Source organism: Cavia porcellus, unplaced genomic scaffold (genome assembly GCF_034190915.1).
Source record: "Cavia porcellus strain 051 isolate PalLab524CR breed Dunkin Hartley unplaced genomic scaffold, mCavPor4.1 scaffold_6, whole genome shotgun sequence".
NCBI classification, from domain to species: domain Eukaryota; kingdom Metazoa; phylum Chordata; class Mammalia; order Rodentia; family Caviidae; genus Cavia; species Cavia porcellus.
This window is the reverse complement of record NW_026947489.1, coordinates 98,004,302-98,031,462: the sequence shown is the minus strand read 5'-3', so window position 1 is coordinate 98,031,462 and position 27,161 is coordinate 98,004,302. Positions and strand designations below refer to the sequence as shown.

Genomic DNA, 27,161 nt, shown 5'->3' with positions numbered 1-27,161 from the left:
AAGTACACTGACAAAGAATAATTTATGCTTATTCAAACTGCACTCGACATCTTCAGGTGTTTCCAAATGAGCTCACAGAAGAGTGATTAAATGCATCTGATAACAAGCCACACATTGCTGAAATTACTTACCGCCTCATTTTATGATTAATTAAACATGTAGATTAAAGTTGCAAAAGAATTTAGATTAATGAGCAAGTTAAGTCTTGCTGATATAAGTGAATTGGGAATTGGATGCTCTGTGGAACTTTATAAACATGCATTTTATAATGAATAAGACAAGGCTACATGCAGAATCATGGCCACCAGGGCCTTTTGACGATGCAGTCTTTTTTAACATGGTTTGACAGCTTTCAAATAACATTCTTCTATAGGCTTTAAACTTTGTGCTTTTCTGTAAAACACAAGACTAGATAACCCATGTACCAGGAGTACAATTATTTTTAAGCTCTCCACAGTAATGACCCCCTGTAACAGCAGATGCTCAGAAAAAATTATAAGCTCAATTGTTATTTTAATCAGAGATAGTTTAGTAGTTAAACGCAGTTATGCAACTTGTAAAATTATATGACACCTTATCAGTAGCTTTTCTTCAGCATGCCTTTTTCCAAAAGTGAAACCATCCCAAAAAAGTCACAGCTTTCCAGAAGACTTATTAACAAAGCAGGGTATTCAGTCATTCATAAAATATTCAAAGCCATTTATTAGTGTGGTTTCTGTGCTAGGAAAGGTAATGTTTAAATTTATGACAACTCTTATCAGCTCCAAGTGTGTGTCAAAATATCTGCTAGGTTTTGCTGAGCATCCAATTTTTCTCTTTTAAGATTAGCTTTACCTAATAATCCAAGTAGCTTAGACTGTGTCAAAAGCCAAGTTGGACTTTATGATTTTCCAGAGCAAGAGAAATTCAGGTTGTTCACAGAGATGTAGAACATCCTCCTTTGAAAGGGACACAGAAGTGGAAGGAAATTGAGCCTTAAAATCCATTCTATTTTTTATTACTAAAGTTGTAGCACGATACCATTTATTACTATAGGAGTATAATGAAGATACTCCCACAAGTGCAAGTGGGTCCAATCCACTACTTAAAATATATTTCTAATTTTTAAAAAATTATTTTCAGAATTAATACATGACTTCCCAACAATAGTGAAACTTTCATAGTATTAAATTATTTTCCTTTCAATTCACATTTTTAGACACTAAAGACAGCAATAAAACTAATGAAATTTTTACATACAAATCTAAGAGTTGATTCATGACACAAATGGCAAATTATCATTAACTTCACCTATGTATCATGTGAACATAATTGCCTATTTGAAGATTTATGTTCATGGAGATATATTACTGAACTATAAGTCTCTGACTACTGAAATTTATTAAAAGCTAAAATCTGCTTGATAAAGCAGCAAAATAAGTCTCCATTTTATTTCTTCATTTCCTTTCCATTTTGTTTTGGGGGTTTTGTTGTTGCTGTTGTGTTGTGTTTTGTTTGTATCAGGAATTGAACTCAGGACCTTGTGCTTGCCAGTTAGATGCTGTGCCACTGAGCTAAATCCCTGGTCCTTCCTTTCAGTTTTATGATCAATGTCATTTAATAAGTAATGTAAAACACATTTTACCACTATAAAAATCTTTCAAAATTTATAAGCCTTCCCCTCTTGTTTAAGTTGAATGTAATAATAAGGACTTCCAGGTAGACATATGTATTTAAGTACATCCAAAACCAAATAATATACCTTTTTATATGAAAGCTTAAATTATTTATTTCTATCTTTTTAAATTTAAAAGAGGAAATTTGGCAACAAAATGATCATTTTAGGCTAAATAGGCTGGATTAGATGATGCTTTAAAATAATTCCACTGCAATCATAAAATGTGCTTGGTATATGCCAGGACATGGATTTTTTTTTTTTTTTTTTTTTTGTCTTTTTCCTTTTTTATCAGTACCAGGGATCGAACTCACGACTGCCTGCTTGCAAGGCAGGCGCTGATGCCGCTGAGCTAAATCCCCAGCCCCAGGACATGGATTATTTAGATAGCTCAACAAAACGCCATATATTAAGAAACAGAAATTTCCACTTCAGCCACTGAGCTATTATTTCTAGTTCCCATAAATGATGAGATGTGTGCTGAGGTCGCTAATAATTTAATAGGAATTAAATAATTTTGTGATTTTTTTAATATGAGAAGCTACACTTATCTTCAAAGTATTTTTGTAAAATAAATTTTAAATCTTATGCTCTGGGTATACCCATTATAGAGAGTTATGCCTTGACCTAAAATACCAAAATAGGTACTTCACTTGAAATTCTGAATAAATGGACAATTCAAAAAGCCCCAAATTAGCCATAATGTGATACAAAAATTCCTGCATATTGTTTTCTTTAAGTAAAAAACGGCAACTTATTGTAATAGGTTTTTAAATTCATTACTTACGGTCCTATGGGCTACGGACAATTTTTCTAAGGAGCTGTGAATGTCTTCTGTTTCTCATCTATCAAATGACCAAAAAATTAAAATGTTCACCAAGACTAAAATGAGATGATTAAATTCATTTGCATATTTAATTGGGCAAAGCTTTGTCCAAATAAACTATAAATGTGTTAATATGCACAGTTCTGCCACAGGATGAATTATTAACATTGTTGTCTCCTCGGTTTTGGTTCATGCCCTACAGAGGGGTTTGAGATTCATCAAAACACTACCTTGAGACATGTTTACAATCATCTTGGAGGCATGTCTTGAACTAAAAATAAGATAATTCTTTACTAAGAACATTTTCATTAACACCCAACTAAAGTCCATAAATGTAAAGAGCCAGTTTTAGTGAAGGAAGCAGATAAAGCTAGGTGTTTGGCAATTCCACATAAAAGATAGTACTCTTGGGGGCTGGGGATTTAGTTCAGTGGCTTAAGCACCTGCTTGACAAGCGCAAGGTCCTGAGTTCAATCCCTGGCACCAAAAAAAAAAAAAAAAGAAAAAAGAAAAAAAAAGATAGTGCTCATTTGTCAGGATCAGAAATCTTGTGTACGATACCTAGGATTTGTATATGGCAATGAAAGTACTCAAGAACCTACACTAGTGCTAAGAAGTAGCAATAGCACTAATAATATTATGGTTAATCATTATATTCTGCTGACTGAGTAAATTCTTTAATTCTCTTAGCCAAATTTAGAGTTAGTTAACTGAAGGAGTCCCAAATCTTTCTTGCCATGATCAAATAAAAGATTGATCTGCATTTTAATTTAGTTATGCAAGAACTACTTTTAAAGTTCTCATGTATCCAAAATAGTTTTGAAGATAAGTGAATATTAACAGTGGTTTTTAATAAACTGATTGGGGATTTAAAGTATAATTACTTTTGAAAGTCAGAGGTTTCTAAATATTACTCAACGCCTCATATCATTTCAGCAATGCAGAACTGAAATGAAAACTGACTTGATTCATAGAATACACTGAGTGAAAATGGGTTCTATACTTGAGAAAATGTAGGATTTCTAATGCTTGATATTTTATTCAAAGAGTAGTTTCTCTGAAACAATCATTTTCAAAAAATACTAAATTATGTGATAAAGTGATTTAACTGGTGTGTAGTTTAGTTCATAATCCCAATAATTTTAAACACAAGTTAAACCTAGAATATATGAGAAACTTAAGTAGTCAAGAAATCTAGGTCTTAGTATTGAACCACAAAAATTCAGTGCAACACTAATTTGCAATATAAATATGAAATAAATAGGGTCAGTAAATTACATCTAGGCACTTTATGAAGTAGGGCTAGCTCATGCAGTCCTTCTTGAGGCATTTTTCTTTCCTCATCAAAAGTTAAATAATGTCTTAAAAAGAAGAAACAAATGTTATTGGGCATACTGTCCACCACATATACCATAAAAGTTCTTTATGAATCGTGTAATCTTCCCAGCAGCCATCCGTCTTATAGGTGAAGGAATTGAGACTCAGAGAGGCCAAGTAACATGTCCAGACTCCCAGCAAAGGGCAAAGATGAGAAAGCGACAGAAGCCCTAGTGTACAAGCTTACGCCAAGGTGCATTGGTTCTTTCTGCTACACAATGCTTATTGAAGGCATACGATATATTTGTGTTTGTGGTATTCTGTCCTCAGGTACCTAGAAATCCTTTCTGCCTCTTAATGCATCCCCAGCTCTTTTCTTCCAAGGTTCATTCTACCTCAAAAAGTAGAGTAGTACTTTGTTGTAATCCCCTACTATAAGTTTAATTTACATTGGCGCATGTTAATAGTAAGCACCTTTGCTTACTATTACCATTACCATTTATACTGTAACATTGTTCTGAAAGTATCATCAAGTTGTTTCCTTAACACAGTATCTACCCACCTCCCATTGTATATTCCTACACAGGTGCTCACCTTCAGATGAACTTTATTATCATTATTATCTTTATCACTAGCGTTTTCATTATTTATAATCCACCTCAGCTCTTCATCTGTGTTCTGGTTCCCCAAAATCGTACTTCCCTTCCCGCTTTTATTTCATCAAATGTTCTCAAATTCCCAAACCACCTCTCTCCTTCCCAACCACCAATTCAACGCCTGAAGATTTATGCAAGATTTAAAACACCTGTGGTTATTCACTTATACAACACATATTAAAATACTTGTCAGCTACTGAAAACTGGAGATAGATAAGGCAGATCTTTTGTGTCTGGAAACTTCAACCTGCCACAAGAGATACACAAGTAGATCAAAATTTGTAGTATTTATAAATGTCATTTTTCAAGTATAAAGAGTGATATGAATAGGAAGAAGAAAGAATAGGAAATCATTTGGGGGTGGTATAAGAAGAGTGACTTATAAGATAAGATAAAGATTGACTGATGAGCAAGCAGAGAAATAGCAATAGTAATCATTGTTTATAGAATATTTTCTTTTCTTTTTGTCTTTTTTTTGTTGTTGTTGTCTTTCGTTTTTATCGGTACCAGGGATCAAACTCACAACTGCCTGCTTGCAAGGTAGGCGCTTATGCCGCTGAGCTAAATCCCCAGCCCCTATAGAATATTTTCTAATATAAATCACTTAATATAATGTATGTTTTGGGTTTTTTCCTTACATAAGAGGACTACTGCTCTAGGGCGCGGTGGCAACTCCAGCCACACATCCCCCTCTCGGACGGGATTGGTGAAAAGTGCCTGGCCTGAGTGACGCTGCTGGTGGACTCCCTAGGCTGGCCTAACCCAGATCCCAGAGCCTGACGGTGGCCCGGAGGAGCGACTGACTCCCGCGTAGGCTGCCTCCTCCGCAACTCCCTGGTGCGCAGCGGTGGGCGGGAACAACTAGCCAGCGCAATTTGATCAGGCTGTGGCTGACAGGCAGGGAAGCCGGGCCTCCTATGTAAGCTTGCATTTTATAAGGAACAGAAAATATGGGGAAGGGAAGCAACAAAAAAGGCTCCTCGGCCCCCAATCCTGAGAAACAGGCAATAGTGGACACCGCACCAATATACATTAAGCGCCATATAGAGAGCCTCATAGACCAATTCAGGAATGAAGTTATCAACGACCTGAAGCTAGAAGTATGCAGAATAGTTAGAGAAATGCTAAGCACCACCCAGGAAAAAACAGATGGTGGAATGGAAGAACAGAAAAAGAGGGGAGAATTGCTTGATGGAGAAAACAGAGAAAGCATTGAGTATGTGAAGCAGGTTCAAAGGGACTATCAAGAAATTAAGAAGTCTATCCAAGACTGGCATAACAGCTTGAAAGAAACTAAGGACAGACTATCTGAACTGGAGGGCAGACTTGAAATATGGGAGAATGAAATGAAAAACTTCTTAAAAATAACAAAGAAACAAACAGCAATAATACAAAGACAAGAAGATGATAAGAGGAGCCATAACTTAAGAATTAAGAACATAAAAGAAGAAGTAGGGACACAAACAAGTGAACTACAAAAGCTACTCACAGAAATAATCCAAGAGAATTTTCCTAATTTAGCAAAAGGTAAAGATACTCAGATGTATGAGGCATACAGGACCCCAGCTACCTACAACCCTAACAGAGAAACACCCAGGCATATAATAATAAAAATTCCAGAAATTCAATACGAGAACAGAATATTAAAAGCTGTAAGAGACAAGAAACAGATCACTTACAAGGGAACACCCATCAGAATTACAGCAGATTTCTCTTCACAAACCATCAAATCACGAAGAGCGTGGGGGGAAATAATTCAAGCTTTGAAAGATAATAATCTCCAGCCAAGATTGAGATATCCTGCACAACTGTCCCTGGAAATTGATGGAAAAACGAGGTGCTTCCAGGATAAAGAAGAACTGGGGGAATTTGCAACCACCAATTCAACCCTACAGAAAGTATTGCAGGATATTCTAAAAAAAGAAAAATACAAAGAACCCAGAAATAGTGGCGGGGAGGCCACAACGAATGGAGCAGAGAACAAAATGAAGAAGACAAACTGACAGCTACTGACAGAAAAAGAGCTCAACAGAAATGAGACAGAGAAGATTGGATGATAGGAACAGCTATTTTGGAGAAAATGACATCTTAATAGGTAATGCTGATTTAGTACCATCTTGTTTTGAAGTCTCATCTAGCTTTTGTTCTTCTGTCTCCAATGGTCTAAACAGGTTGTATCTTATTGGATTTTGTTATGTACGATAGTATAAGCAAAAACCTTTTAAAGACAAGGAGATTATACAGAGACCATTGTTCATTTTCTGTTAGTCGATTCTAAATACTCTATAATGCTGTCATTCTCTTAAATGGTTTTACATTGTTTTGATATACTTAATGCTACAGTATATGAAGTTGTACTCAAGGACTTCAGGGAGGGAGTCAATATGGTAACTACTTTTGGGTCGGAAATATCTGGTGGTGAAACACTATTCTGCTTAAATGGTTATGTTTTGATCTGCCCTGTTTCGCTGTTATGCCCTCTTTTTTCTCAATCTCCACTCCATTATTTACTTTTTTATTTTTATCCATTTAATTAAAGGGAAAAATATAGCAGGATATAATATAGTAACCCACTTTGACTTTCTATTATCTCGATTTGAAGCCCTGTATTACTCTCACCATCTTGTTTTTGACTAAGGTTCCTCTATTCTGTTTTGCTGGATAGTATCAGGTTCGAAAGTTTAGGCATCAGCTGAGAAGATAATGAGATTCATTATAACGCCCATTCTCGTTGACTTTTATCTACTTTTGAAGACCTACAATATCTCCAATGTTTTGGTTTTGTCGGTTTTATTCTTTACTGTTTTGTTCAATTGTATTACAACTAATGATATAGGCAATTCTATTAGAAATAGCGGGAGGCATTATGGTAACCATTGTTGATCACCTTGTATTATGTTTTTATATTATCTATTATATCCACCCTTTTGACTTGACCGATTCTGTTCTGTTATGTCACATTTGGTTTTACTCTCTTCCAGAAAAGCAATAAGAACCGTGAGAGCAATGAAACCCAAAATGTGTAATAGTCACTGTACAAAAGAGAGGAAAAAAAAGTGCTCTAAACTATATAACTGCATGTATATTTAAATGTATAAGATAGAAAATGATATCACAGAGTTTTATTGGATCATTGAACAGAACTGTTTGCAGTATCATTGTTGGAATGTCCACTCTACAAGCTTTAATTTTGTGACTTGAACAATTATTTCTAAGATGGCAATATGTAATCTATTAACTAGTGATTTCCTACTGCGCATTTTTTTCTTCTGTAGATCTGTATAACTTGTACCCCTTCACTGTTTTTTTTTCTTTCTTTTCTTTTCTCCTTAAATAAAAAATAAATAAATAAATAAATAAAAATAAAATAAAAAGAGGACTACTGCTCTAAGATAGGCTAAAAAGAACCAGATTTTCCCAGATTGATTAAACAATCAAGAAACTGGGAAAAAAGTGAAAACAACAGTTTTCAGACACTGGACATCAGGCAGCAGAGAACAGTGATTCCTGAGACAGGAAAGATAAATGAGCCAGCTTTACAGTTGTCCCAGCTCACTGTATGGAGAAGAAATTGCTGACTGCAGTGGTCAGAAGTGGAACCTGACTGTCTCAGTCAGTTGAGAAGATGGAGTTGGGAGTTAAGGGAGGCCAAGGAGTATGCATTGTCCATGGGGCAAAATAACATAGGAAAAAACAGCACATAGAGATGTGCAGAGAATCTCTACAAAGAATCTAACCAATAACTGACTAGTGCATGTATGTGAGAACACTAACCAAGGTCAGGGAATGATACGCTTAAAAAGCAGCAGAAGAAACAACCCACAGAACTTATGTAAGGCCAGAAATAAGTTATTTGGGCATCCACCAAAACATGAAACTTCATGATACATAAAGCATTAGTCATCATAATCAGAAAGGCATTGCCTCACGGTTATACCATTTGCAAATTACAAAGCTTGAAAGGAAGTACTAAAACAATCAAAATGGTTTCCATCTTAACTACAAAAAAATTCAAAACTATGTATGAGAATATAGATACTTAGCACTCAACAGGGTAAAATTTACAATTTCTAGAATTTTCAGTAAAAAATTGCTGGCCATACAAAGAAGAATGCACAGTCCATAATGAGGAAAAACAATCAATCAGTGACACTAGTACAGAAATAACACAACTATAATAATTATCTTAGTACCCTTCTTCACTAAGAAAAAACTGAACACTCTAAGCAAAGGAATGGAATATATAAAAATGACAAACTGAACATGTAGCAATTAAAAGTATATTGCCTGAAATGGAAAAAGACAATGAGTAAAATTAAATTCAATTTAGACACTACAAAACAAGAGAAATAAACTCAATAAGGAAAGATAGATTAATAAAAACAATCCAAAATGAAACCAAATGTGTCGGAAAAGATTTTAAAAATGGAAAGAGAATCAGAGAGTTGTAGAACAACTTCAGGTTGCCTATATGTGAAGGGCATGAGCAAAAAATTTTATTTGAAGAAATGACTAAAATTTCTCCATAAGGGATAAAAACAATAAGCCAAAAGCTCAAAGCTTCTTAATTATAATTTCAATAAATACTGAAAAAACTACACAATGCACATGATAATCAAAATTTATTAAAACCTGTGATAAGAAAAAAATCTTAAAAGCAGCCAGAGAAAATGACACATTACATACAAAGGAACATACACAAGAATTATAGCAGCCTACTTTTTAGAACAATGCAAGCCAAAATACAGTAAATCTGTATGTAGTGAACAACAAAAACAAAAAGTCCATCTAAAATCTATGCTGTGAAATAAAGATATTTTTCAGAAAGATAAAAGTTGAAGAAAAATATTTCAGCTCAACAATATATATATATATCCTACAAGAAACATTAAATTAGTTCTTCAGCAGAAAGTAATGCTATTAAATGAAAATCTGAATCTACAAAAAGCAAAAGGGTAGACTTCAAAAGAGAAATACCTGAGTAAATATAAAAGAATATATTTTTTTCTTTTTTCTTTTTGCATAATTATTATTTTTAATCTCTTTTAAAAGTTATTAACTACTCAAAACAAAAGACATCATTTATTTCAAGGTTTGTAACATGTAAAAGTAATATGTCTGACACTATCACAAAAGGTAGGGTACTAAAATGGTGATATACTTTTCGAAGATTCACATTACATAAAATTGAACAATGTTACCATGAGTAAGACTATAATAAGGTGCATGGAGTTGCTATGAGTCCTAAAGCAAGCATTAAAATGTAATGAAACAAAAAGGCCTAATTAATATACAAAGGATTTAAAGTGGAATCAATGATTTGCAATGAATTAAAAAATAAGAAAAAAGAAAAGAGAATAATGACTAGGTGGTAAAGATAAAAGCAAGATGTAGATAATCACATTAAATGGAAATGGTCTAACTGTCCAAATTGAAAGAATTTATCACACTAGATAAGAGTAATAAATGACATGTAGTCTATAAAAATTCATTTTTAAAATAAAGACACAATATGTCAAAAGTGAAAAGATAGAATATATGTAGACATATAGAGATCCACAGATGTATCTATATATCATTCTCCAAAATGAACATAATATATAAACATAATGTATGAATATGAGTATAAACGTATACTAAGTTAAATAAAACACAGCATTCAGTAGGCAATAGGTTTACTTTACAGGTGAGTAAACTAAGATTCAAAAAGGTTGCATGATTGTCTAAGATTACAGATAGTACACAGAAGAGCCCATGGGTAAGAGGAGATCCAGATAGTAACAGGATATCCCATATGTTTTATTTTAAATCTCATATGAAGTGCCTAATATAATTTAGAGTCACAGAAGACACTAAAACACTGTAGGGTTTTTTTATTTTTAAATGTCAGAGGCATATATAGAATCTAAGATATGAAAAATTCATAGATTCTAACTTTCCACTAGGATATTTAAATTTTGAAGATTTTTTAACCACCAATTCAAAAATCTTTATATTTTTATGCATTATATAATATGCAGTACTCACTGGGAACAAGTGAAACGGATATTTAAGTCACACAAAAGTTTAAAAACAACATGACTGGTGGATGGGCCAACAGCAAGCAGCTCAGTGTGCCACAAGGCCAAGGTGCATACATTTGCGCGCCTGCTGGAGATGAACAGACGGCCCAGGTCTCTAAGAAGGAATGATGGACCAAAGAGGTTCCAAGCAAGAACTTATCAGAGTTTTCAGTCACGTTTCTGCTCTTAATATTATATATATATATATTTTTTTTTATCTCCTCTCACAGACTATAAATTCCTGAGAACTAATTCTTCCTTTTCTATTTTAAATTCCACCTCATGTCCAAAAGAGTTCTGAATTCATATTCTTATAGACCAAATAAATGAATGAATGAATATTAATGTTTATCTGAATGATAAAGTAATATGTGATAAGGACCCTTCATAAAGTTGACTTGATTTTATTCCATTTCCTTAAGAAAGTCTACTGTTAAACCTTCATTTCATTCATGAAGATATTATCCTACACTATACCTTTTAGTCTGAAAAGGACAAGTAAAAGAGGACCTGTATTTTACACAATATTTCCTGCAACTATGCCTTATGTGAGCAAGAATGGGGTGTGACAATATAACCAACGAGTCAGCTTTATCTCAAGGTTTAAAAAGTAACCAAATTCATGTGCAACTGTTTTATTCTTCACAGGCACCATGCACTAACCCCAGTGTGAAAGCCACCTAAAAAACTGCTATAATCTCAAGTATTTTCACCTTTCTCACTTTCTTGTTAGCCATGCTGTATGTTATACCTCTGAAATCAACGAGGCCCTGCCTGAACACCTTACCTCCTAGTGTTAGTATCTTTTGTGCTTATATTTGTGTGTGTTTATGTTATATACAAGTATATGTTTATGTTTTATATATGTTTATGTTATGCTTCCAAATCCTCAGGCAAATTTATCTTCAAAGATATTCTTGTTTTTGTAAAAATGCATCTTTTCCCAGTCTTCCATGGGAAGAAAAATAATCCTTACTTTTCTGTAAAGTTTTAACCAACGAGATGATAAGGGATTTAAGCATTGACAAGAGACATTTACTATGGTTATTTCCTTCTTGTCTTTTCAAAAATTCAGTACTGTGATAAACAAAATGAGCAGAGAAAAATGAAGGTGAGTCATTTTCCTCCTTTTCCTCACGTTTTCCACCTCTTAGCTCCTACCTGAACTGTTGTGACCACCCTCCCAAACTGTTTCTCTAGCTTTACCCAAGTCCAATGAACTCTACTAATTCCTGGTTGAATTAATTTTCCAAACATCAACCTCTTGCCGTATCTCTGGACTGTTTGTTTGTGGTGGTCCCCTATAACCTACCAAATGCCTTAGAGGTCTGACAAGCCACGAAGATATAAGCACACTAACTTGTCTAGCCTACACACAAGCTGAACTTATGTGCTCTATCCCGTATAACTTGCTAGCATTTGCTGCCCTATATTCATGCTATTCCCCTCACTACCAGGAGGCTCCTCTCTTCAACCCCTATTAGTCAGTTTTCCCACCCCTGGGACATAATACCCAACACCCTCATTTTGAACGAAGTCAAGGTTTATTTGGGCTCACTGCTTTAAGAGGTTTAGTCCTTGATCCACTGACTCTCAAGCAGGAACATCAAGGCAGAAGGCACAGTGGAACAAAGGTGCTTAGTTTATGGAGGATGAGAAGGCGAGAAGGGAACCAGTGGCAGAGAGGAAAGAGTGAGAGACCAGTTAGAGTACCCAGAGTCACGTCCTCCTGACCCACTTGGGCACATCCACAAGTGTGCTTTAGTAATCCCTTGTGCAGTTCCCACGTCAGTCAAGTTGACACAATGAAGCATAACCACCACAATCCCCCTAGCCCCTGACACAATTCTACATATCTGTCAGAGGACATTATTTTAAAAATCCGCTGCCTAAAGTCCCTTAAGAAATTTATTATAAATTTGTTGAATTCTTGAGTACCTTTTTTACTCTATTAAAGTACTTATTATATTCTGCATAGAGAATTAAATCTCTTTTCCTTTACACATCTCCTATTCCACAATCAACACAACCTAATTAACATTATTAATGCATATTTGGGGCCATACACTGGACTTGCTCGACACTAGGATGCAAAAAGTAATTTCAAAAAATTTTTTAAATTGTATTTACGTTTCTAAAATTCTTAAGTGCAGGACAATATATATTTGCATTTGTTTTCAACACAGTATCTAATGCTGTGTTTTCAATATACGGTATTGAGCATTCAGGACATATTCATAGAGGTGAATTAGCATCTAATAAACACTCTCCCAGGAAGAAAACATTTGCTACCAAAAAAATGATTTGTCTTAATTGGGAAAACAGAAATCTTTTTTAGAGAATATATATATGAAGTTACATTGAACACTTATTATACCACCCTGAATAAGACCCTAATGGGATCAGCTCACTGTACTATGACACTAACTTCCAAGTATACAAGCCTGCTTCAAACAATAAATTCCCAAATGGCCAAAGTTTCAGGACTATAAATTTGCCTCACATCACAGACATCTGTTTCTTTTATACTCTTAGGAGTGTATATAGAATTCATAAAGTTGACTACATGATTTAAATATATATCTATTCAATGTATTTGGGAAATACCCACTCTCTCTTTTATGTAATCACATTTACAAAGCCTTACTGTGCATACTTTAAAGACTACATGGCCACTGGTGAAAGCACAGACACAATGAGATCTTTCTGCTCTCGAGATTTAAGAAACCTTTCATTTACTCCCCATACCTACATTTCTCTCCTTCCTGGGAAGCACAGTAGACACAGTAAGATTCTTTTAAAAGGTAGGACCAGAAACAAAAAACATAATATTACTATATTATGCAAAAAGAAAAAATTCTTGAAAATCATATTTATTAATAACAAGGAAAAATAAGCAGAAAAAATGAAATCACTTCTGAAAGATCAAAGTCCCAATGCCTGGAGTCTGTGATGCTAAGAGTTCCTTTGGTTTGAGCACAGCTTGTCCCTCAGCGACACACCTCCATAGGCAGAAACCCAGCAGAGCATGTAACAGATACTCTACCAACTACCAAAAAGCAACCTAGCAGCATCAAGACCTAAAGTAAGGGACAATCTCTAAGAATAAAGAAGAGAAACACAGTCTTCTTTGTGTAGGAGGAAACTAACCCTAAAAATAAAAGATATGATGTTCTCTATTTCCAAAGAGACCTGTTAGCACAAGATCGTTTCAGTATTCCAATGGGATGAGAAAAAGATGAAATAGGCCTCTGTCACGGTAAGCAGTCTCAGACAAAGATGTGACAGTTCTAAGGCCAAATATTTGAGGTGCTCAGAGACAGGCATAGTGGACATTTTATGAGATGAATTTATAACCAAGAGTAATTTAAATTAAATAAAACCTTGCTGGGGTTGAAACAAATGAGTTCTGAAGTCAGACAGTCTAAATCTTAGCTCTGTTGTTTTCTTCCTTCCTTCTTTCCTTCATTTATGTTTACTTCAACAAATGTTTAGTTAAGACATATGTGTCTGAGACTATGGTAAAAACAAACTACCTAAGGCTGGGTTATGGCTCAACCAGCACAGTGTCTTCCCGGGAAGCAGAAGGTCCTTAGTTCAATTCCTAGTGCTAAAAGAAAAAAAAAACCAAACTACATGGATTTGAACAAAACTGTTACAGTCTGCCCTGATGTAACTTTTACCCTGGTGACGGAAACAGATATTAAATAATGCAAATGTATTATATACACTAATCATTTTAAGTGCCATAAAACCAAAAAAGAAATCAGAATTTATAGAAATAAATAAGAGTTAGGGGGAGTAAACTATAAAATCGTTGAAAAGATTAAATACAACAATGTAAGTGTCTAGCAATATAAGCAATGGCTGTTTTTCAATAACTTCTCTACAATGTTAGGTGGCACTGTGGAAGAACTCCCTCTGGACATTGCAAATCATTTCACAGCTTGCTGGTCTACCTCTTTTATATATAACCACAACCTTAACTAAGCCACAACCTTCTTTCAAGCATATCTGGGTTTCATCTCCTCCTTAGTAATCTTGAAATAATTTATAAACTTTATCCTTTTGGTACCATGGGATATTTACTGCTAAATTAAACTATTCTTAAGAAAGAACAACATCAGGAACTGAGAACAATTTGTTCTAATTAGAAGAAATGCCAAAGAAACACAACTAAAGACTTCTCTACTGGGTTATAAATATATGCTTAATAGAATATCTCATTGTGGACAGCTTTCTAAAAACTGTTAAAATCTCCTTTTAGACCTTAATTATTCTTTTCCTCTCAGAAAGCAAATATTCAATAAGCCTTAATATCTGACAAATTTTAATGCAGGTTTAGTAAACTTCTGGATCAATAAAAATTACAATTTCCAAGTATCTTCTTTTTATTACCATATAATAATAAAACTAATCCCAATACCTCCTCCATTTCCTTTGATTGCACAACGTGGACTAGAGCATGCTTAATTCTTTATTTTTAACAAGACTCTTCAGTTATTAATGAAAAAGGTGATCATTGGGGCTGGACGTTTAGCTCAGCGGGATAAGCGCCTGCCTCGCAAGTAGGCAGTCGTGAGTTCGATCCCCGGTACCGATAAAAAGGAAAAAGACAAAAAAAAAAAAAAAAAAGAAAGAAAGAAAGAAAGAAAAAGAAAAAGGTGATCATTGCATACTATTTAAGGCACATGTGTCAGATATCTTCAAAAAGGCAAGTAGCAGACAGACAAAAAAACTATCTCTAAATGAAATAAAGAAAAGACATAAAGGAGGAAAGAAAGTAGTAAGGAGGAGGAAAAAAAGAAAAGCAAGGAGAAAGAGGACTCATTACACTACAAATTATTCTTCAGAAAAGTACTTCCAAAGAGCTTTCCAAAACTATAGCATATGCTATACACCATATATGAAACACAATGCACCTCATTCATTGTTCTAGTAGATATAAAGATTCTGCTTCTTGGTCATAGTTACAATGAATGAGAACTTTTTAATAATATTACAGTAATATACATGGATAATATAGGCAAATTTGTTCTTTGGTTTTTAGAAAGGTACATGTTATCTAAAATTTCTACAGTTCTATTTAAAAGGCATTAAACTAAAATCAAAATGAACATGAACCAAATTCAGAGAAAAAAATTCTAGTACTCCTTTAAAATTACTATTGTCTGATCCAAACAAGTATAAATCCATTTTATGATCCTATAAAAATCTCCTATGTCAATCACCTCTGATTTCACATATTTGTCTCTCTTTTTCTCCTGTTCTCAATTACAACAATGATGTTAGAAGGACAGATATTTCTTCCATCTATTCAACCACATCCTCTTCTCAAGAAGTTCCAGGCTTTCAAAGTTCTCTGAAGCTCTCCAGTTTATACATATATTTTCAAGTCTTAATATCTTAGTCTTCTCCAAAGAAATGGCGTCTGAGCTCTCTGTCCTGAAACTTCAAGTCTTCTACCCAGTCACAGAATCAACATAATCAATAGACTCCCATATTGCCATTATCAGACTAAATCCCAGAATGTTTCCATACCTTAAAGCTGTCAAACATTCAAGAAATGTGCTTTCACTGCCATTTCAGAGATCATATTACAGGATATCAATCTTGCTTTAAAAGTAACACTTTAAGTATTAATGCTATAATACACATAATGATGGGAGAAAAATAAAATTTATATACAAATGATAGATCTGGACTTCTTTCTGCAGTGAAATTCAGAATGCTAATACCCAAATTAAAAATAAGCTATAGGTTTATTACCAAAATGCTTAGTTTTTTGCTTAAGGGGAAAAAAAGAATCTGTATTCTGAAGACTTGGATTTCATTAATACTCTTTCTTATTTGCAATGCCAGAATCAAAAAAGGAAAAATAATAATTAACTGTCAAACATACCTTTTTGCTGTGCCTGTGTGTTCCAAAGGCATAAAAGAGCCCAGAGGTAAAATAAGAATAGAAAATCTGCTTTTATTAATGAATTCATTCACTTAAATTTATATGAAACTGAGCTGAAAAGAAAGAGAAAGAGCTAACTCCAGTACAGTTTGTAGATCAAGAAAACCACTCCCACATAAACTCACTAGTAACACATCAAGTTTTAGGTCCTTAGGGCAGAGACCATCTTTGAAACCACTGGGCCACGCCCTTAATGCTAAGCAAATAATAATAATAACCAGCATTACGTCATATGAATAAATATTTTTGGCTGATTAAACATTAATAAGTCTCTTTTGCCAATCATTTTGGAAGAGGATGCATTGCAAATTAATCTTTTTCATTTTTACCTTATATTTGAAGCCTTCAGAAAAGGCATATTGTAAGTGATACACAGAAAATGAGTGAAAATGCACAAAATGTTTTATCATTATTGGCAATATTTAACTCACATTTTGATGGTCTGAAACTGGTAAAAATTTGGTGAAATGGTAGGTTCATGCCAGAATTCCAAAATAACATAAAATATGTACTTTTTTGATAAAACCATGCTAAAAGTGACTAAAGGTAAGACACAACTAAATAAGCAAGATTTTGTTGATTATTCAAACAATCTTTACAGACTAAGTAGTTACTAAAATTTTTCTAATAACACATTACTTTTTCCTGAACAGGCAGATTGTATTTCACGTTATCTAGATTGTTGTGTTATAAAAACAGCTAACTGCACAACTAACATTGAAATTCCCTCACTTTATATTTGAGACTACTGCCCAGCTCAAATAATGGTTTTATTTCTCTCTTTATATTTAATCTTTTAAATACTAATTGTTTAATTATTTAATAAATAATTAAAGCTATGAAGATTACCATAAAATGATTAAGCCTATCTTCTTGGTTAAAAAAACAAGCTCAAAGAGAAGGTTTTAGGAAAAATATTCAAATTTATTAATAGCTCTTAGAAAATTGCCCCAAAACCCTACATTGTTTCTAATCTCAAGTTAAGAAGAATTTTTCCCCAGTGAGCACTGAATCACTTTAATGTTGATTCTTGTGCAGTCCTACTCCACCTTCAAACGTAACCAGTAAATTCAGCTTTACTACAGTACTATAAAAATGTGAAAGAACCGTAATAGCATCTAAAAAAGAGCTGTTGGCACTACATTAGTTTCTGAATACTAATGCAAAAATTTAATGAGTTTGCCTAGTTGCCAAAAGAGTTACAATAATTATTTTGTCAAAATGTAAATGTTACCTTAAAGATATCTGAGACTATTACTCTGTAGGATTCAGAATAAGTCCCCAAATGTTATTGTTTTTTTGGTTGTGTGGTGTTCCAACATTATCATCAGTATATCATCAGTATGCACTTCATTCTATCCCTCTCCTCTGACTATAGGTTCACCTTATGAATGAATGAGTGAGTGAATGAATGAGTATTATAAAGAAACTATTTTTGCTTCATTAATAAGCCAACTTCCCTGATTGGCACCCACCATGGATTTACCTCACACCAAATTCCATTCACAATGAACAATAAGGTGAATTTCCAGCAAAATACTCAAAACAGAATCAATACAATTTTACTTGCCTTTTCCTTTATAAACCACGACCAAATTTTTAGAGTTAAAAAGTAAAAACCAAAATCAAAATTAGTCATGTTGTCTGAAATTAGCGAAGATGAAACACTTCAGCGGCAGACAAAAGCCCTGATTTTAAGAGTAGGTTTTTGCCTTCCCTGAAATGCCTAGCTCAGGCTGTGTATTTTTATGCCTGCAGATATTGGCATGTTTCACATTTAAGATTATGACACATCAACTTATTTTGAAATTTAAAAAAATCTTCCACTGCGCATGTTTCAAGCGCTTCATGACTATCACTGATAATTGAGCAATTAACTTGAAGTTACCAAATGTGCTATGACGGCATAATATGTAGTAAGCAACATGAAAGAATAAAGAACAGAGGAACTTGGTACAGCGGAATCAAAAGCAATAAAGAGTAAAATAGGTCATAATAATGATAGTACTGAGTAAGTTTTAATGGTGCCAGATCTCAGTAGTTTAAATGTACAATAAAATGGCTTAATGAAATGAGTTCGGAGTATTACTAACTTTCTAAAGCAGTTTGTTCTATTGCTACAAAAAGGAAGTTTCTTTCAACTGGTCTTGTGTAACAATACTCAGGGACTGGTCCAAAAAAATAAGTGGGGGAGTTTCACTAAACAAGCACAAAACAATAAAGTTAAAAGTCCCGACAGGAAGATTTTGAAGAAATATCAGATTGCAAGAAGTAGTTGTAAGGTCATCCTTTAAGTGTAAAACAGACAAAGCAAAAAGTTTAAGGGTAAAGATAACCTCATAAAAGCTTCAGGATTTTGCAAACATATTTACAAATCAAAAGTTAAGATGCATGGTGCAAGACAAAAGAATGAAACTTAGCTCTCAGGGAAAAACCAGAATGCTTTTTATGAGTCATTTCATCAGGCTTCTCCTACTGGGTTTTTCAAGCTAAAACTGTAGTGTGACAGTAAAGAGTAGCTTTTCTGTACTTAAATATAGATAGTGAAGCAAATTCCATAAACCTAAATCCTACCTTATTTCTGTGGCAGGCCATTTAAAAGACTTGCAAGGAAAACCAACAATTTAGAGAGTCAGGGAGAGAGAAGAGATTCAAAACTACAGCAAATAAAAGACACTATTAAAAAACATTTTTTTTTTCAACATGCCATCAATACCATTCCAAAACACCACTAGGAGATTAAAATTAGGCCAGGCTATCCTTTCAGGTATAAAATAGATGCAGAAAGTAGAGAGAATATAAAGAACACTATCTTAAGTGTAGTAGTATATAAAACTTAAAAGCTTAAAATGCAATGGATATACCCATTCAGATTAGCAAACTCCTTTCAATTAAAGTAGATTTCTGGCCATGTTCACAAATGTATAGTAGCTGTGTGTATTAATGTAGAAACTTCAAATGTCAGTATATCTCTAATTAACATGAGCACACAACTGTAAAACTGAGAGGGCACAATTTTAAATTCCTTACATTCCCAGCATTAATGCTTTCTTGGGGCAGCTCCCGTTGTCATGGAAAATGGCATTCAAGCCCTATTTGTGGATTTTCACAGCTCATCTTTTTTATTTACCTGCTCTATGTCAAGATTAGCCTGGAATAATATTTTTAAAGATAATGCACTTAGACCTACTTGTCCTTAAAATCACAGATGTTCTCACTGAAGGAGCTTTGGTCTGAGTTATGCTCAGTTTGAAACAGATTTCTCTCCATTTTAAAATACCACAAAGGCATGAATTTGTGGTTCTTTTTGATTGTTTCCTAAAATTCTATGCAACTCAAAAAATTTCAGCTGATGCATGGCATGTGGCAGTTTCCGAAGAGTAGGAAAATATCAGGAAAGACCAAAATGCTGCAGCAATATGAAAAAAAAAAAAAAATGAAGTGATAGAAGAATCTCTCAATCTCTTCTCTTACTCTTAACTTTTCAAAAGTATCTGTATAGCAACCAAGTGAAACCTGAGACAGTGATCAAAGACAGAAAGAGAGCTAAAATTCTCTCTCCAAAAGGACAGGTTGCTGTTAATGAAGGAGTACTAAATTTGCACCACACACTGCTACTCTGCAAAAGTGAAGATAATTCTCACACTTCTGATAGTTTTTATGAAACTTAGCCAACTTAATGTCTCCAAAAATCAAGTGTTACACCAACTTCAGATACTGTTGTTATTATTATTTCCTTGTATCTTTAGTTAAATAATTATTGCTCTTTGCATCACACAATAAAATACTTGTCAGAGACCTTAGGGAAAAGGTTACTATTAAACACTATGAAATGAGACAGAATTTTATAAAAGGAATTTATTATCAAATTATTAAAATTGTTTGGGTAACCTGGAAAAGAAACAGATATTTAATAAACTTTGATTTTCATCACTGTTGTTGCTTGTTTTGTTTGTTTTATTCTGCTCTGTTTTGTTTTATTTAGCCAATCATTTATTGTCCCAGTAAAACTCAATAGTCAGAGATACTCAACTATTTTTTCATTAGAGATAGAAAACTAAATTAGAATACTGAAAGACAAAACATGATGTCTAGTTTGGGAAAAGAGCTAGTTTTATTTTATTTTTTTTAAAGAGAAAAAATCATTAGAATAAGATGTAGATTTTAAAGAGTTAATCATGTTTTTTTGCCATGTTTTCCTCTTTTGACCTGGGCAGTAGATGAGAGTAGGTAAGATTCCCATCGGTTCTCACACACTCTTGGTGTGGCCCATTCATTATGGATGTGAAAACAATATCCCATCTTCCTTATCTCACAGACTAGCTGCTGTGCACCTTACTGAGAAGCCTTCCCATAGTCGTGAGGTATAACTTTCTGCCTTAGATCATGTAGCACATTAAGCAGTTCCAGAGCAAGGAAATTAAAGTTCATAAAAGCCATTGTTATTGATCATATTTACTTGTTGTTTGGTCTAACCAGATTAATATTTCTGTTGTTTTAGCTCCCTAACAATTAGTGTAAGTAATGGAAAGTATCCAAATAGTTGAAAGAAACAACACGCAAACATTCTGAATGTCATGTTAGCTTCATCTCGCTTATTTTAATCATAGCATGCTGCTGCTTCTCTTTAACAAGAAGGTCCTGCGGTCAGGAGACTCTAAACAGTTTGACATCACTGACCCACAGAACAGCAAAGTGACATACAAAAATTTTCAAGACTAGAAAACAATTATTTTAGCCTGGCTATCATGGCATGTAGTTCAATGACCAAAGCAAATATTATGAGAAATATTTTTTGAATTTTGTAAGCTAAACTCCAGAAAAAATATAATACATTTATCTTTTATATATATAAATATATATATATTTATATATATGCAAACTGGTGATGTAGTTCAGTGATAGAATTCTTGCCAAGTATGCATGACTCTGGGTTTGATCTTCATTGAGGGGTTAGATGTGTGTGTCCTTAATCTCAGCTACTCAGAAGGCTAAAACAAGAGAATCATTTGAGCACAGGAGATTGAGACCAGGCTGGGCAACACAAAATAAAAATTTCTGTCAATAGTTCCCCTTCTAATTTTAGCCCTTCCTTATCTTAGATTACAAGAAAATTTTCAGCTAATTGGATCACCTCCATTCAAAACTAATCTATGTGCATCTTGGGTAGCAGGTTGAGGGAAAGAAGTAAATTTGAGAAATAAAGTCTTTGAGAGATAAGAAAAATAAATTATAACAAAGTTCCCCTTTGTCGATGGTAACTGTATTCGCCACTTAGAAATCTTTAATCATCATTAAAATTTACTAAAGAGAATCACTTAATAATATGGAAGAGCATAGAAAGGAAATAAAAGAAAAGACAAAACACCTACGGTAAGATTTGGGCAGCTCAAAATTATTTCCCTTCACTCAGATTTCTAATAGAATAAACTCAGCTCCTTACAATTCCATTCTCACCAAAAGCCCTTCAAAGACACGATATTTCTTTCTCTATCTCCTTTGCCTCCTAAACCTCACCACTATACCATGCACAAATTAAAAGCTAATATGTAATACCAATGAACCATGCAGTTTAAATAATTTTGTGTTTTAAGCAAGAATTAAATTTTCAAATAATAAAATATTAATGGATACATTTTCATAAAACTAACAATTTATTCATTTTACAAAATATACTGAACTACATTAAATATCACACATATTTTTTTAAAGTAAGTTCAAAATGCCTAACCCAATCAATATTACCACTAGGTAACTGTATCGCAAATAAAATACATATTTAAATACTGAATCATTTTAATTTATGGCATTTTTTCAAATACATTCCTAGAGACATATTCCCTAAAATTTCTTTATACCAGTATATTAACAAAGAAAAATTTTCCTACAGTTTTGCTATTATCAAATGTTAAAAAGTCATTTAAATGTCAACGGTTTACAATAACGTACACTTATAGATATATTTTAAAATCAAGCTACTCAAGTGTGGGTTTATATACACAAAAAAATACCTGCCATATACTCTCTACTATTTCCATATCATAAATATGCATCAATTAATCCCAAAATACTTTATTCTTTTTTTTTTTTCTTTTTTTCATTTTTACCGGTACCAGGGATCGAACTTACGACTGCCTGCTTGCAAGGCAGGTACTTATGCCGCTGAGCTAAATCCCCAGCCCCCCAAAATACTTTAATAGATCTTTAAAGTTTATTCAATTCTTTTCTTAAAATTAGCTACTTTCATGAAAAAATATATTTGGGGGACAGCCCCTACTTTGGGGGTGAAAAAATGGGCAGGAAGACAACCATTTTGATGTATACTACACATTCACTAAATGAGTCTTTGGTACCTTAGAATATAATCTCCTCGTGCACTGACTGACAGCTTTTTGAATTCTGTATCATCTCACATCTTTTCTCTGAGCAAGGCACATAGCACTTTTCAAGTCCAGATAATCAGAGATGTAAGAAGTGACAAGGGTAAATTATTCATGAATATGTAGACTAGAATCTTTAAGGTAGCCCATTTTGGGGGCTCTATTTCCAAAAAGTAAAATTTATTCTTTGGGCTTATTGTTATAGGCCATATATTGAGTTACTTCATTGAAATTACAACAAACAGATTTTTGAACTGTCATTTTTTCTATACTTTTCCTAAGAAACATTTATGAATGATTATATTACAAAATACCAGAAAAACTGGTATGAATAAAAATTCATATACAAGGAAGCTAAAAACTTGTTTATACTCTATGACTCTTACACTAGATAGTAACAAAAGTAATAAATACTTACAATTACGCACAAAAATTCAGCCCCAGCACCCAGAAATCACTGGTAAACTGCCTTTAAATTCATGAAAATGATCTGAAAATTTAGACACAAAATGAAATGAAAAAGGATAAGTAAATTGCATTTATGAGTTTTATTAAAGATGTATATATTCTGGCTATAAATCATACTACGTCTAACTCAGGCTGTCCTCATCTACTGCCAAAGAAACAATTATTTCATCATTCTACATCTTAGGATACAACACCCATATCCACTATGATTTTTTGGAAAAATTGTCAGTAATAAGTGTTTACAAGTAAATAAAAATAAAGGGAGGATCTTGAAAATGGAGGAATAAGACAAATTACATTTGAAAAACATTTATCTCTACAAATTAAAGTGAGTTAGCTTCATAGGAACATCTTTAATGTGTTCAACAGAAATACTTTATAGGCCAAATAAGAAAGAAAGCAATTTTTAATCTACTAAGGAACAGAACCCATTAGATGCTGAGGCCTGTATGGGCTACAATTCAATTCAAAATTGTTTTGCTTGTACACACTTTAGTTTTGGCTGAAGAAGTAACAGATGCAACTCAAACACACAGAACCAGCCTTGTAAAAATGTTTAGCACAGTGAGTCACTTTATGCTCCTAAATATCTATGGTTTCCTCTCTTCAGAACCTCCATGCATTAGAAGGTAGTTCGGTAATTTACTTTTATTGTTAGATCTAAATATAGCACATGTTTAATTTTGTAAAAACAAAGAAACTTTGTTGCACAGGCTGTATTCTTTCCAGAAGGAGAATGGCTATGAGTAGTGTATAAACGAAAATAATAAGGGGACTTGAGTTCCTAATTTAGGTCAGAATCTTTCCTAGGCTCTAGGGATTGGTTTGATTCACTGCACACTTTTAAAAATATAGCCAGTAAACATCTAGGTTAGACAGATCTAACTGGATTTAAACAAAGTTCTTTCTGGGTAAAGAAAAGTATGCTGATGAACATCATTAATAGGAACCACTGTGCCTAACTGCAGCTAGAGCACAAAAGGCCTTACCGTATTATGTATCAGCATTTGAAACTAAGTTGGGGTATGAAATAAATACCTAATTCAGCCTTCTACAAGTCCCTAAAATATCATTTCTAAGTGACCCCAATAATTTATTCATTTTCTAGTCACAATTAAGAAATAATGGCCTGGGCACTTGGAGAGTTTGCAGTGTGAATGGCTAATATGTCCATTAGGTTTCTTCACTAAACCACCTTGTTTTTGAAAGGAATGGCATCTGAGATCTTTCCCAGACAGGTCTCATCGTTTTACAGAAATTCAACAATGCCTCCCTCCACAGGAGCAAGAAGAGTCCACTGAGGACATTAATTTTAGATATTACATCCTTTTCTACTTCATGGCTTTCTGTGGTTTGGGCTAGGAAAGTAATTTTATCTTGGACACCACATAACCCTACTTGCACAGGCTATTTAAGCATCCAAGACCAGCAAAAGTACTGGGTCTAATAAAAGCTATGTTCACCTTTTATTTCCCTTGAATTATAAATTATAATTTCTTTGTAAAGAAATTAACTACAAAATAAATCTGTAGCAAAATCCTGTATATTTCCATGCTTAAAAAAAAAAAAAGAACACATCTTGTTTTACTGGCAATTATTCTTTTAAAGGCATGAATTGGAATTTACAAAATATATGATATATCTCACTTATTCATCTGCATGTTAACAATGGAAGGAGAGCATAAAATGAAATGTAAGTAGAAAATACTATAACTAAACTAAATCTAATTGTTTACAAGCATTGGACTGCAGGAGTTAAGATCTCTAACTCTAAAAATACTTTTAATCTTAAAGTAAATCAGATTTCAGACACTCAAAACAAATAATATTCTAATATATATCAACAGAAGGTAAATAAATTTCACATGTCATATTAACACAGTCCTGCAACATTAGTTAAAAGCAACTCTGCACCATGCCACTGAGCTATACCCCTGGCCCCAAAGAAGATAAATTCTTTTTTTTTTTTTAATTTTATTTAAAGGGGAAAAGAGAAAAAACAAAACGGTGTAAGGGTACAAGTAATACAGAACTACAAAAAAAAAAAAACAGTAAGAAATCATCAGTTAATAGATTACACATTATCATCTTAGAGATAGTTGCTCAAGTCACAGTATCAAAGCATACAAAGTGGACATTCAAACAGTGAGACTGCAAACAGTTGTGTTCAATGATCCAACCAAAAACATTAATATGGTCATCTATTTAACACCCCTAAACACACTTGCAGTTGTATCCTTTAGAGCACTTTTTTTTCCTCTCTTTTTTACAACAAAATTTACACATTTTGGGTTTTATTACTCCTTAGTTCTTATTACTTTTTTTTTTGGAAGAGAATAAAGTCAAATATGGCAAAACAAAGCTGTCAGTCAAAACCAAGGATAGACATAGCACATGATGTAAACAGAGTACAAGGTTATCAACAGTGGTTACCATAATGCCTCTTGCTTCCTTAAAAAGAATTGTCTATCTCATTAGGTATTATAAAGTTGAACAAAACAGTAGAGAACAAAACCAATAAAACCTAAACCTTGTAAACATTACAGGACTTCCAAAGAAGATAATAGTTAAACCAGAATGGGCATCTTAGTGAATCTTATTGCCTTCGAAGTAGTTGCCTATACCCTCAAACTTGATACTATCATACAGAACGGAACAGAGTCTAATCAGTCAAAACAAGATAGTGGGAGTATTACAGGACTTCAAATCAAGTTAATAGGAAACCAAAAAAGTTACTATAATATATCCTGCTAATTTTTTTAATTTTTCCCCTTAATTAAAAAAATCATAAAAAATAACTAAATAATTTTTTTAATGAATAAGGGAGAGATTGAGATAAAAGAGGACATAACATAACAATACAGGTCAAAGCATGACAGTTTCAGCAACTTAGTGAGAAGATAAATTCTTAAGGTCACAAAGGTCATTATTATAAAGGGAAAATGACTTTAATGGCTATTTATTTCTATGGATAATTTAGGAATAAAGCAACAGTTTATGACAGACAAAGAATAAAGAATTAGTGCACACTTACTGTAAACTACTTTTTATGAACTAGAGTTTAGGATAAAGAAAATATTTCCAAAAATAAAAATGGTCACTTTGGTCCTGCAGCAGCACAAAAGTACGAAATATAGAAGGGAATGCCAGAGCAAATCACTAACTATTGTGGAAAATCACCGTTTGTTTAGAAAAAGCAATGTTCAGAACACCCAAACACATATGGGTCTTTCCAATCCTCTGTTTGCTCATTCAGCAAGTAGTGGTCATGAGTTAGGAACTGCACTAGAAATAACACACAAATGTAAATTCTTTCTGAAAATGATCTTCTCCCTCAAGGATTTCAATCAGTAATTGTGCCACAGACTTCTACACCTAACTGGGACGGTGATTTGCTTCTTCCCACTGTGAAATCTTTTACACATTCTAAACTGACAAAATTAGGGCCAGGGATTTTAGCTCAGTGGCACAAGTGCCTGTCTGGCAAGCACAAGGTCGTGAGTTAGATTCCTAACAAAAAGATACATTAAAAAAATAAAAATTAATTTACCAAATTAAATAAATATAATGGTATATATGCACAGAGGAATATTATTCAGCTATAAAGCATACAAATGGGTTTACAGGAAAATGATGGAATATGAGGCCATTTTGCTGTGAAAAATATGGTATAGTAAATTAAATAACACATAGTTTCTATTATATGAGAAACCTAAAATATGAATGAGTAAATTAAGAAGATATAATACAATGAACCTAAAAGAAAGAGCCTTGGAGCTGAGAAGGGGATGGATCACAGAGACGAAGAGGGATTAATAATGATCAAGATCTATTAT

The 27,161-nt window shown here is 33.4% G+C and overlaps 1 protein-coding gene across 29 annotated transcripts in view; it reads right to left on the bottom strand.

Annotated features, from left to right (window-relative positions):
- Sox6 (SRY-box transcription factor 6) overlaps positions 1-27,161 on the bottom strand; it is a 559,037-nt gene that overhangs the window by 439,496 nt on the left and 92,380 nt on the right. For 16 of the 29 annotated variants that reach the window (XM_063251827.1, XM_063251823.1, XM_063251835.1 and 13 more), the window contains exon 2: positions 23,276-23,347. The exons of the other annotated variants lie outside the window; for them this stretch is intronic. The gene's annotated coding sequence lies outside the window, so the exon portion shown is untranslated. The remainder of the gene's footprint in view (positions 1-23,275; positions 23,348-27,161) is intronic. 29 annotated transcript variants of the gene reach the window in all.